Source organism: Lipotes vexillifer, unplaced genomic scaffold (assembly GCF_000442215.2).
Source record: "Lipotes vexillifer unplaced genomic scaffold, Lipotes_vexillifer_v1.1 scaffold779, whole genome shotgun sequence".
Classification (NCBI taxonomy): Eukaryota; Metazoa; Chordata; class Mammalia; order Artiodactyla; family Lipotidae; genus Lipotes; species Lipotes vexillifer.
The window spans coordinates 1,649,911-1,662,276 of NW_006788448.1; the positions used below are offsets into that span (position 1 = coordinate 1,649,911).

The 12,366-nt window shown below is 40.7% G+C and overlaps 1 pseudogene; it reads right to left on the bottom strand.

Annotated features, from left to right (window-relative positions):
* Window positions 1-5,398: 5,398 nt before the first annotated feature.
* LOC103081608 (HIG1 domain family member 1A, mitochondrial pseudogene) lies at window positions 5,399-5,696 on the bottom strand (annotated as a pseudogene).
* Window positions 5,697-12,366: the final 6,670 nt, after the last annotated feature.

A 12,366-nucleotide genomic window follows, 5' to 3' on the forward strand; every position in this document is an offset into this window, starting at 1 on the left:
AGGAATGTGATTGGTGAGCTCGGGTGGGAGGAGGGTGTACTAAACCTTTGATAACTACAGACGGAGTTCATACATCACCAGAAATGGCATCAAGCCAGAAAAGGAAAAATGTGATTTGACTAGAAAACATCCACCATTTAAGCCATTGGCTTAAAATGCCCTTTCTCATCTTCCACACTTTCATTCCAAGGAAAGAAGACAATTGCTATGGAACCAATAATAAAAATCAACCTTGGATGTTGTAAGTCTACTTATTTGAAACCCAGAAAAGTTTTGTTTCCTTAAATAGAAGCACGCTCTAGCAGCGCCTACACTCTATTTCATCTAATTCCTCATGAATTTGTATGTACAGTAGAGCAACTCGGTTAGTATGGTCCAGGAAGATGCTGTTATATTCTGATTATGAAGACTTCAAGCCTCACGGTCAGGCACAACAGGCAGAGTGCTCACTTCCAAGAGTTAGAGTTTCCCACATGCAAGTCTGTGTCGGTGAGTGGGAATGCAGAGTCTGCCTTCCTCATAAGGTCGTGTCAGTATAAACCAGAGGATTTCCTCTGTTTTCTCAGCATAAGCTCAGAACTGGTGTGTATACGTGACTTGATGGCTTCCTCCCTTCGCAAAAGAGAAAAACAAACCCCTTGCTGCTTTTCCTAGTTTGGGGCTGCCCAGGACCGTTCTGATCACAGGTGAGGCTTCACAAAAACAAGATGCAACAACTCGCAGCTCTGTTTGAGCCCAGCAGGGCTTCCAGAACACCAGAAACCCTCTGTTCATTATGTGCGAGCTTTCCAGTACCTCACTGGGTTGCTTCTTTGTTACCAGAGGAAGGAAGGCTGTTGGAGAGGGAAGGATGCCTTCTAGGACAGGAATCTCCTTTCCTCCTAGCCCCACCTGGGTGGTGTACATCCACCCCCTTCAGGACAGCTAACTCTTAGGTCCTCTTGACCTCCTGACCCCATCGGCCAGAGCCCTCAAGTAGAGCAGGTTTCTGGCCTGCGGGGGACCCTGCCTTTCCCCTGGGTCCCATGCCACCTCCTCAGATGGAGTAAGAGAAAGGGATCAATTTCCTCCCTCTTCCCCCTTTGTCTCTCTCTCTCTCTCTTTCTCCTCCTCATCTTCCCCTCTACACACACACACACACACACACACACACACACACACACACACACACACACTGTGATCTTATGATATCATAAGAAATATATATTTGGTCTTCATTCTGGTTCCTGGCACAAAGCTTCTAAACCCTTCTAAATTCCCAAGTGGCAGAGTGGCAGGGCTGAGTGGAGCGTCTTTCGTTATTCATAATAAGCCCATACCTGAGTTTATGCTAATGAGGTGACTCTTGGATGATGGGGGCCGGTTGCCAGAGGAACCAACCACAGAGATTGAAATGCTGGAAGTTTTAGCCCTACTCCCTGACCTCCAGGGAGGGGAGAGGGGCTGAGGATTGAGTTAATCACCAACGGCTAATGATTTAATCAAACATGCCCGCATGGTAGAACCTTCATAAAAACCCTAAATGACTGGATTCAGAGAGCAGCTGGTGGATGGTAACTAGACTTATGGTGATCGTTTTGAAATGTATAGAAGTATTTGTTGACTGGATAAATAAACGCACACCGTAAGGGCTTTGAGTTGAGTTTTATTCCGTGTCTTACTGAGGACTAGAGCCCAGGAGACAGCCTCTCAGATAGCTCCAAAGAACTGCTCCAAAGAGGTAGGGGAGGGGCCAGGATATAGATGAATGTTTTGCTGAGAAATACATGTGATTGAGCATACATCTTGCTCAAAGATTACAGCCAATCACAAAAAACATATCACAAGTTAATAATTTTAGTGCTTCTCTATGGATGGGAAGATGCAACAATCTTGGGTCATTGAAATTCTTCCTTAGATATGTATCTTAACTATCTAGGGGCTCATATAGCCACAACACAGAAAGCTTCACCGTGAATTCCTTTCAGGTTGTACTGTAGGTCTGTAATGGCAGCAGTTAATGACTTGATCTCTGTAGAACTGGAATGGCAGGCAACATTTTTTGTTTATGTATTGAATCACTGTGTTGTGTTAACAGGAACTAACATAGTGTTGTAGGTAAATTATTCTTCAAAAACAAACACACACCCCACCAGAGGCAGGGGTAGGGGGATGGGGAATTCAATGAAGGCTGTCAAAAGGTACAAACTTCCAGTTATAGGATAAATAAGTACTGGGGCTGTAATGTACATGATAAATATAATTAACACTGCTCTATGTTATATATCAAAATTGTTAAAAGAGTAAATCCTAAGAAGAATTCTCATCACAAGGAAAAAAATTTTTTTTCTATGTCTCTAATTTTGTATCTATATGAAATGAGGGATGTTCACTAAACTTACTGTGGTCATCATTTCATGATGTGTATAGGTCCAATCATGATGCTGTACACCTTAAACTTACACAGTGCTGTGTGTCAATTATATATCAATAAAACTAGAGGGGAAGAAAGAGAGTATCTGGTGGGTAAGGAGGAATATTCTCCAAGCATTCAGATATCCTGCATTTCACAGAGTAATATTTATATACTCATATAGTTGAGTTTTGGGGTTTTTTTTTAGCATTTCCTTTTCCCTGCATTACTTGGTGTTTCTTTTTGTTTGTTTGCTAAATGGTTTTTTTTTAAGTTGGGAATTATGTTTTATTCGGCAGAAAGTTTTAGGACTTCAAGCCTGGGAGGCAGCATCTCAAGTAACTCTGAGAGAACTGCTCCAGGGAGGCACAGGAGGAGCTAGGATATACAGGAATTTTGCAACAAGGAAAAGTAGTCTGAACGTCAAAAGATTATTGTTCATTAAAGAAAACTAGATATCTCAAGGAATTTAGTGCTTTTCTGGGCTCACTGAAATCACTCCTTTCATATGGTGTTCCTTTTTAGATTATGTATTTCTTCAGCTGAAAGTCAAGTTCATTTATTAAATACCAACTTAAAACTCAATATCTCAGGGCTTCCCTGGTGGCAAAGTGGTTGAGAGTCCGCCTGCTGATGCAGGGGACACCGGACCGGGGCAGGTTCGTGCCCTGGTCCGGGAAGATCCCACATGCCACAGAGCGGATAGGCCTGTGAGCCATGGCCGCTGAGCCTGCGTGTCCGGAGCCTGTGCTCCGCAACAGGAGAGGCCACAACAGTGAGAGGCCCGTGTACCACACACACACAAAAAAAACTCAATATCTCGAATTAGGATAGTCAAAAACAAAATAACTTTTCTTTACTTCCCTTTCCCCAAGCCATACATTACATCTACAAGAAGAAAATTCTGCAAGGGTAGGGATCTTTGACTATTTTGTTTAGTGATATAGTCTGGGCACCTCCGAGAGTGTTTGGCACGCTGCTGGCACTCAACACTCAGGTATTCTGTCAGCAAATGAATGCATTCAAGAGCTGTCAATCATTTACTTTGCCTTACTCCAGGTGCTGTTAATTTAACCTGGGGTTGTATGCCCACGGTATTTTCTTTTCACCATCTAAATCCTTTTCAAGAATCGCTCTGTGTGTGTGTGTGTGTGTGTGTGTGTGTGTTCACTTTCTTTAATATCACTACATTACCATGGAATGTAAATTCAGATTAGACAAGCGAATTTAACAAGTACAGTAAAGCATTCTGTAGCATACCAAAGTCTGTATAGTCTGACCAATCCAGCTTGCTCATAAGCCATTTCCATTATAGGTAATTTACTTAGTTTAACATTTATGATTCTTATAGAGATAATAAACACACTTCAGACATTTAAAAAGTGTTTTTTGGGGCTTCCCTGGTGGTGCAGTGGTTGAGAATCTGCCTGCCAGTGCAGGGGACACAGGTTCGATCCCTGGTCCGGGAAGATCCCACATGCCGGAGCAACTAAGCCTGTGCACCACAACTACTGAGCCTGCGCTCTAGAGCCCATGAGCCACAACTACTGAGCCCATGTGCCACAGCTACTGAAGGCTGTGCACCTAGAGCCTGTGCTCTGCGTGCAACAAGAGAAGCCACTGCAATGAGAAGCCCACGCACTGCAACGAAGACGCAACGCAGCCAAGAATGAAAAAATAAAATAAATTTTAAAAAATAAATAAAAATTGTTTTTCATTTACCTTTGCATTAGCACTTAAAATATACATTTCTACTTCAAAATGACATTGACAAATTATTCTAGTGTAACAGCAGCAAAATATAATTCTGTAATTTCAAAAGAGCTAAAAGGGGATCTACAATTGGGTTATTCTCACGTTTACAACTATGATTCTGAAATAAATATTACTTCTAGGGGCTTACCTTGTGGCGCAGTGTTTGAGAATCTGCCTGCCAATGCAGGGGACACGGGTTCGAGCCCTGGTCTGGGAAGATACCACATGCCACGGAGCAACTAGGCCCGTGAGCCACAACTACTGAGCCTGCGCATCTGGAGCCTGTGCTCCGCAACAAGAGAGGCCGCGATAGTGAGAGGCCCGCGCACCACGATGAAGAGTGGCCCCCGCTTGCCACAACTAGAGAAAGCCCTTGCACAGAAACGAAGACCCAACACAGCAAAAATTAATTAATTAATTAATAAACTCCTACCACCAACATCTTCTTAAAAAAAAAATTACTTCTAAGCAGCTCTGTTATCAGCTTTTTAGGTTTGGTTTCAAACACACACACATACTTGCCAGGAGGTTTATAATGTTGCATTCCATGTGCTATTCTGAAAGGTTTCCTCAAGAGCTAACCAGCCCTTAAAACAGTACTCATTCCACAAGGCAGTCAGAAAGAGCTAAATTAACTGGGGTAAATAGGATTCCTACATTACATCAAAAGTATATGATATTCTGCAGCAACTGGGAGCATTTCAGGATTGGCATGTTGTCCTCTTTAGAACTAATTTCATCAGAAGAGTTTAAGCAGGTGGACATTGTACCACTATCAAGTGCATTTAAAAGTGACATGTTTTGGGGCTTCCCTGGTGGCACAGTGGTTGAGACTCCGCCTGCCGATGCAGGAGATATGGGTTCGTGCCCCGGTCTGGGAGGATCCCACATGCCGTGGAGTGGCTGGGCCCGTGAGCCATGGCCGCTGAGCCTGTGCATCCAGAGCCTGTGCTCCGCAATGGGAAAGGCCACAACAGTGAGAGGCCCACGTACCGTAAAAAAAAAAAAAAAGAAGTGACCTGTTTCTTTTGTGCTAATTTGACTCCCCTGAATGACCTAGCTAGTGAACTAGTCACCGGTAACTTGGTCACCAGGCAAATTAAGCCTGCAAGAAAGGAAGCCAGTATTCAAATTACCATGTTATTGTCTGACCCAAACAATTTATTTTCAACATAAACATATAACCACCTCAGTATGAGATGTCTAACTAAAGCAAGCACCACTAACAAGACCAAGACAGCATCTCCTCTTCTAAGGTTTAGGTTTTACCCAGAATTCTTGATACATGGAATAGCCCATACCAAGAATAATTGTTCCCACAACAAAGCCTTGGGCTGCCATATGCATGTGGATCAGGTGAACAGACATTTTAGTATTTCCTCTGCTCTTCAATTTAAATATATAATCCATACGCAATGATTGCTGCAAAACGTGCCATTCCAAGGGGGACAAATGGTGCCTCTCTAGGTTTTCTAATAAGTTTAGATCCCTGATCTTCATCATGTGAACAAGAAGAAACATCTGTATTGCTTGACATAGTGATTGAAGACTCTTCAGACAACTACAGGACGTCTCAGGCTCCACCCGGCTTCTGGCCCACCTCCCGTACCTGCCACCCATCAGGCTTCTCCTGTCCCCGCCTGCCAAGAATTGTCTTTAACGTTTGCATTCATTTGGAGCTCACTTTTGAAAATTTTTAAATTTGAAAACAAATTATAACACAGCTATTTATACTCAATTTTGTGAGGTGAATTGTTTTCGATGTTCCACTTCTGTTTTGTTACTCTGACTTTTCCAGTCTTGATTTTGAGTATTACTCTGGCAGTTGGAATTTGTATTTGAGTAATGTTTTCAGTAAGGATTCATGAATATGTGGACTGAAATAAAAATACATGATGTAAGAGCTATGAGTTTCAGTTTTATTCGGGGGCTTACTAAGGACTATAGCCTGAGAGAGAGCCTCTCAGCTCTAAGGAACTGCTCTGAAGAGGTAGGTCAGTACATATGTGATTTGGGCAAAGGGGTACATGCACTCAAGCACACATCTTGGTAGAATGTTGCTACTAGTCACAAGGAACAGACATCTCAGTTAATGATTTTAGTGCTTTTCTAAGTATGGAAGATGCAAGAATCCAGGTTCATAAAAAAATTCTACTGAAATATTTTTAACTAAGGGCCTGTTTTGCCTGTTTCCCCAGAGCACAGAGTACCTTATCCTGATCTACACCTGAATTCCTTTCAGGGTGTATTGTAGGTCAGCAACTGTAGTGGCTAGTGACTTGATTCTTGTAGAACTGGATGGTGGGCAACATTCTTTATTTCACAATTAGTAGATTTTAAAATCTCTGACATATTTAAGATTTCCTGGTTTTCAAATTATTTTGCTTCCATAATCTCAAAAAGAATTTTGTAAAACAGTGTCCCTGTCACACATTTTAAAATTGACATATGAAAGTTTATATCCTAAGTTTAAATAGCTACAAAAGATGTATTTTCCAACATGGTATATACTGAGTTTTTAAAATAAAACTATCCCTTTACAGTTTTTAAAGTAGCCAATGGAATCTGAATATCATAGCAAAATGATATCCACCATTATCCATTATAAGCACTGAGAAACCTTATTCACACAAATGTGTTTAAAATGGTGAAGAGATGTTTTTTTAGAGTTATATCACTCAACTCTGTGAACTCCTGAGTTTTATGCCAAAATGTATACAGTAAGCTATCATTGAAAGTTGTTGTAAATTATATGCATCTATTTTGTTGAAAGTAAAAAACGAGAAACCAACGGACTGACAAAAGGATTTTTTTTTTTTCTTTTTTTGCGGTACGCGAGCCTCTCATTGTTGTGGCCTCCCCGTTGCGGAGCACAGACTCCAGACGCGCAGGCTCAGCGGCCATGGCTCACGGGCCCCAGCCGCTCCGCGCGCGGCATGTGGAATCCTCCGGGACCGGGGCACGAATCCGTGTCCCTTGCATCGGCAGGCGGACTCTCAACCACTGCGCCACCAGGGAAGCCTGACAAAAGGATTTTTAAATCTGGTCTTGGACTCATTTATTTTTTTCAGAACTGACACAAGGGATTTCCCTGGGGGACCAGTGGTTAAGAGTCTGCCTTCCAATGCTGGGGACTCAGGTTCTATACCTGGTCAGGGAACTAAGATCCCACATACCGTGGGGCAACTAAGACCACGCACACAACTAGAGAGCCTGCATGCCACAATTACTGAGCCTGCGTGCTCTGGAGCCCAACTGCCACAACTAGAGAGAAGCCCACGTGCCTCAACGAAAGATTCTGCGTGCTACAGCAAGGATCCCTCATGCTGCAACTAAGACCCTATACAGCCAAATAAATTAAAAAAAAAAAAAACTGGCACAAATATTTCAAACTGCCATTTTGTTTTCTAGCCCAATAACACCCATGTCTCCCAGGTGAAGAACCGTAGAACAATTCTCTGTCTTTTATGAAGTAGGAGAAGTGAGATTTTGAAAAAGGAGGAGGGAAAGGAGACCCTGACCCTCTCATGGGCACATTCTCAGGCAGATGCGTTGTAGCAAAGGGTTAATGGAAACGTTTCCATCAAACTACCTGTGCCCAAGTAGCACTTGGAAGTCTTCTCACACTAGGTCTAGAAGCTGGTGAACCCTAAGAGCATTTCTCAAATATATTAGTGGTACATTTGATGAAATATATTGGTGGTATATTTAAAGAATATCTTAATTTTTATAGTCTCATACTTATTCCTATGGTTATCTTCTAGTCATAGTCAGCAATCCTGGTTTTTGTTTCCTATCAAATGTTTCCTTTTTAAATAGTAATTTTTCTTTTTAATATAATGTATATAAAGATAAATCAATTAAATTTAAATAGTGGTTCAGATGGTACGTACATGTGCTATTTTGATGTAATAAGAAATATTAATATATATTTTGGTCTTTGTCCCTGGCTCCTGGCCAGAGCTCCTAAAGCCTTTGTAATTTCCTATGTGATAAACATGCTAGGAGCATCTTTTGTTCTAATACTTGGTCTTTGACTCTGATTCCTGATACGGAGCTCCTAAATCCCTTGCAATTTCCTGGGTGATAGGAGTGTCCTTTGTTCTAATAAAGCAACTCTTGCTGGGTTCCTGGCTAGCTTCAGGATGGGAACTGGGCACCAGTGAGACCAAGCCATGTTATCTGTGTCTAACAAAGGCTCAGGAATAATCCACCTACAACAAAACCAAAGGATTTAAAAATCAGAGGACTTTTTAAACTGCATCTAATTTTGGAAGTAAAGAAGGACAAACGATGTCAGGCACGCGGGAACCTTAAACCTAAGCATAAACCTAGGAAAATGCTGTGAAGAAAGGAAAATATTTGCATTTTCTCCTCAACATTGAAAGAGGAAAGAAATTCAGAAAGAGGAAAATACAGGAGTAAATAAGGTAAAAATGTGAGAAGTCCACACAGTGCAGGGCTTAGTGTCTTTCTCATGAGGGCATTGATCTGGAAATCTTTTCTCACATTGATTCAGACATGTATTGATGAATATAAAGCAAAAATCTGTGAATGAGGTAATAATACAATCTGAGTAATTCAATAAGTTATTCAGACTTATTATTCAGTTCCAATTCCAGAAATCCATGGATGTTAAAGTTAATTAATGTATATAAAAGCTTTTTTTGAAAAAAAATATAGACTACTATAAAAAGATTACTTTTTATTTTATATTTATTTATTTATTTATTTATTTGGTACGCGGGCCTCTCACTGTTATGGCCTCTCCCGTTGCGGAGCAACAGGCTCCAGACGCGCAGGCTCAGCGGCCATGGCTCACGGGCCCAGCCGCTCCGCGGCATGTGGGATCTTCCCGGACCGGGGCACGAACCCGTGTCCCCTGCATCGGCAGGCGGACTCTCAACCACTGCGCCACCAGGGAAGCCCAAAAGATTACTTTTTAAATTGAAAAATGATTATTTTTTATATAAAGATTTTTAAAAATTGGAATGTTTCCTGGTTTGTATCTGAGACATAGTAATATTATTTCATTCTTATGATGTGTATGAGGAGAGTTAATCAAAAGGAAGATTTTTTACTAATACGAACTCTTGTTTTCATATTTGCAGCAAAAGTGTGTCGTAAATAATCGCTCATTGCTATCATGTTATTATTACTAGGTGTTTTGACGCATTTAAATGAAAACAATGAGAGCTGAAATATAGAAGAATGTAGGCCAGGGTAGGAGGAGTAAATGGGCAGTCAGTGAAAGGGCATAAGGGAGAGCGTTAGGGGACAGAGTTGATGGAGGTTTTCCAGTTCTAAGAGGTCTCAGTCCCAGTGCCCAGCGCTGTGGAAAGGTGAGTGAACAAGCCAGCCTGTGGGAACAGCAGCAGCTGGAGAGCACCTGATCCGTCCAAGGAGAGGACAGAATATTCAGCCTCAGCTCATTTTCTGGGCTCAGTGTTTCTAGTCCCTTAGGGGTTTTTTTTCCCAAGAGAAGATGGAAATCTGGATTTTTATGTGAACTCAACTATTTTTCAAAACATGACCCAAACTAAATATAATCTGTAACAGACTCAGGCATCCAGTTGTTTTTATTTTTAATTAATTAATTAATTTAGTTGTTTGTTTCATCTTTATTGGAGTATAATTGCGTTACAAAAATATGGAATGCTTCACAAATTTGTGTGTCATCCTTGCACAGGGGCCATGCTAATCTTCTCTGTATCGTTCCAATTTTAGTATATGTGCTGCTGAAGAGAGCACAGGCATCCAGTTTTGGGGGGTGTTTAAAAACAACGGTGACTTATCGTAAGAAATCAGGCTTTTGCCGTAAATAACAGGAATCAGCAAACTACAGCCCAGAGGAATCCCAGGACACAGCCACACCCACTTGTTTGCATATTGTCGGTGCTGCCTTTAGGCTACAGTGGAGCTTCGAATATTTACTATCTTGCCCTTTACAGAAAAAGTTTGCCAGCCGTGGTAATATTTTGACCTTTAACAGATCTGAATCTGTTGTGTTGAATTATGTTCTAAGAAGATTCTACTAGATTTTAATGTAATTATTATTTTAAGTAAAAAAAAAATTTTTTTCCCCAGAATATTTTAGACCATTTAAAATAATTATTGTAATTATTGTACATTAGAAATTTAACTCAGTAGAATCTGATAGGAAATGGCTGTTAGGACACATTTAGTAAAGTTTCTTTTCTGTATTTATTGACCTCTGTAAATCATAGATAAGTGTGTTAAGAAATAGACTAAGCAGATAAACAACAGGGTCCTATTGTACAGCAGAGGGAACTCTATTCAATATCCTGTAATAAACCATAATGAAAAAAGAATATGAAAACATATATATATGAGAAATAGACTAAGCAAACTGTAATAAATAAGGTCAGAAATGCCTTTTCTATGGTTATGCAGAAAAAGTAAATCTGAAGATATTACAAATCATCTCACGTAGCTAAACCCTGAAAAAGAGAAATTACTTTCAGCTTGCACCATCTAGAGATGAAAAATGTGATTGCACACATACCTTACCAGAGTAGAAAGGCAGTATACCCTGCCTTCGTCATTTGAGGTCTGTTTTATGTCTATTAGGGAGATGTGGGGGGAGATTGGTGCTCACTGGCAACAACAATGGCTAGCACATATCAAAAGGAACTTCTGAATAGAAGGATTTTTCTAACAGTGGGCTTCACAGTGCTTAGATTTTCATGCTTCTGTTATTATTAGTCACTTACTTTCACATGTGACATTCAGTCAAAATAAACTTTTTTATTTTTTTTCTTTTAAACCTGAAATCCTCCTTTTGGCTCATCCTGAAAGAACTGAAGGGTGTAAGTTTTGGACATCCTTGTGTATATGTGTTTGAACATCTTTGTCTAATCTGAACAAGTACCTTGATTGTAGGTAAAGACTTCTTTGTACGATTTTTATAATAACCCATATGTGCATTCTCCAAGTTATTTTGTACTTGAATCCTACTATTAAAAATATATATTTCTGCACAAACAAGATGATCATTTGTATTGATACAATGAAATAGATCACCCATTTGTATGGACTAGCTATAATCCCTTTGTGAGGTTTTTTTTGGCTACAGAAAGAGAATTTTGAAAACGTCTAACATAATTTTATTGTTTTAGGCTGATTTCCTTATGTTGTACAACTGAAAAGCAAAGTTTTTTTTAATATTTTTGATCCAAAAATAGATGTCATAAGAGTTCTCTAATTCTATCTATGACCCAATTCTAGCCAACACTTAACTCTTTTGATACCCTCCCTCCCACCTCCCCCTCTTTAACCATAACCAATTTACCCCTCTTCTCTAGGGGTGGTATTTGCCTTTTTTTAAAAGTCAGCTCCAGTGACAGCCCCAGGAAATTCTAGGAAAATATTTGAACTCTTGAAAATGCTTACATTTCACTGAACTATCCTAAGAGTTTCAAAGAGGATTCATTAAAAGTCCACTATTGTTGTTTTCACCTATTATTCTTAAGATATAGTGAAGAATTACTTTTTAAAAAAATTTATTTATTTAATTTATTTATTTTTGGCTGCATTGGGTCTTCGTTGCTGCATGTGGGCTTTCTCTAGTTGTGGCGAGCGGGGGCTACTCTTCGTTGCGGTGAGCGGGCTTCTCATTGTGACTTCTCTTGTTGCAGAGCACGGGCTCTAGGCGCGCAGGCTTCAGTAGTTGTGGCGCGTGGGCTCAGTAGTTGTGGCTCACAGGCTCTAGAGCACAGGCTCAGTAGTTGTGGTGCACAGGCTTAGTTGCTCCGCAGCATGCGGGATCTTAGTTCCCTGACCAAGGATCGAACCTGCGTCCCCTGCACTGGAAGGCAGATTCTTAACCACTGGACCACCAGGGAAGTCCCTGTTATTGATTTAAAATTTGATTTTATTATAGTCAAATAGCATAGTTTTCATGAGACTGAGTCTTTGAAATAGATTGACACTTGCTTTATGGTCTAGAATGGGAGTTGTCAAACTGCAACTTATGGGCCAAATGTGGCTTGCTGCTTGTTTTTTGTTTGTTTGTTTGTTTTGGCTGTGCTGCGTGTCTTGCGGGATCTTACGTCTCCTGACCAGGGATTGAACCTGTGCCCCCTGCAGTGGAAGCCCGGAGTCCTAACCACTGGACTGCTGGGGAATTCCCTTGCTGCTTGTTTTTTTGTTTCTGCTTTTTTTTTTTTTTTTTTGGCCGCATTGGGTCTTCGTTGCTG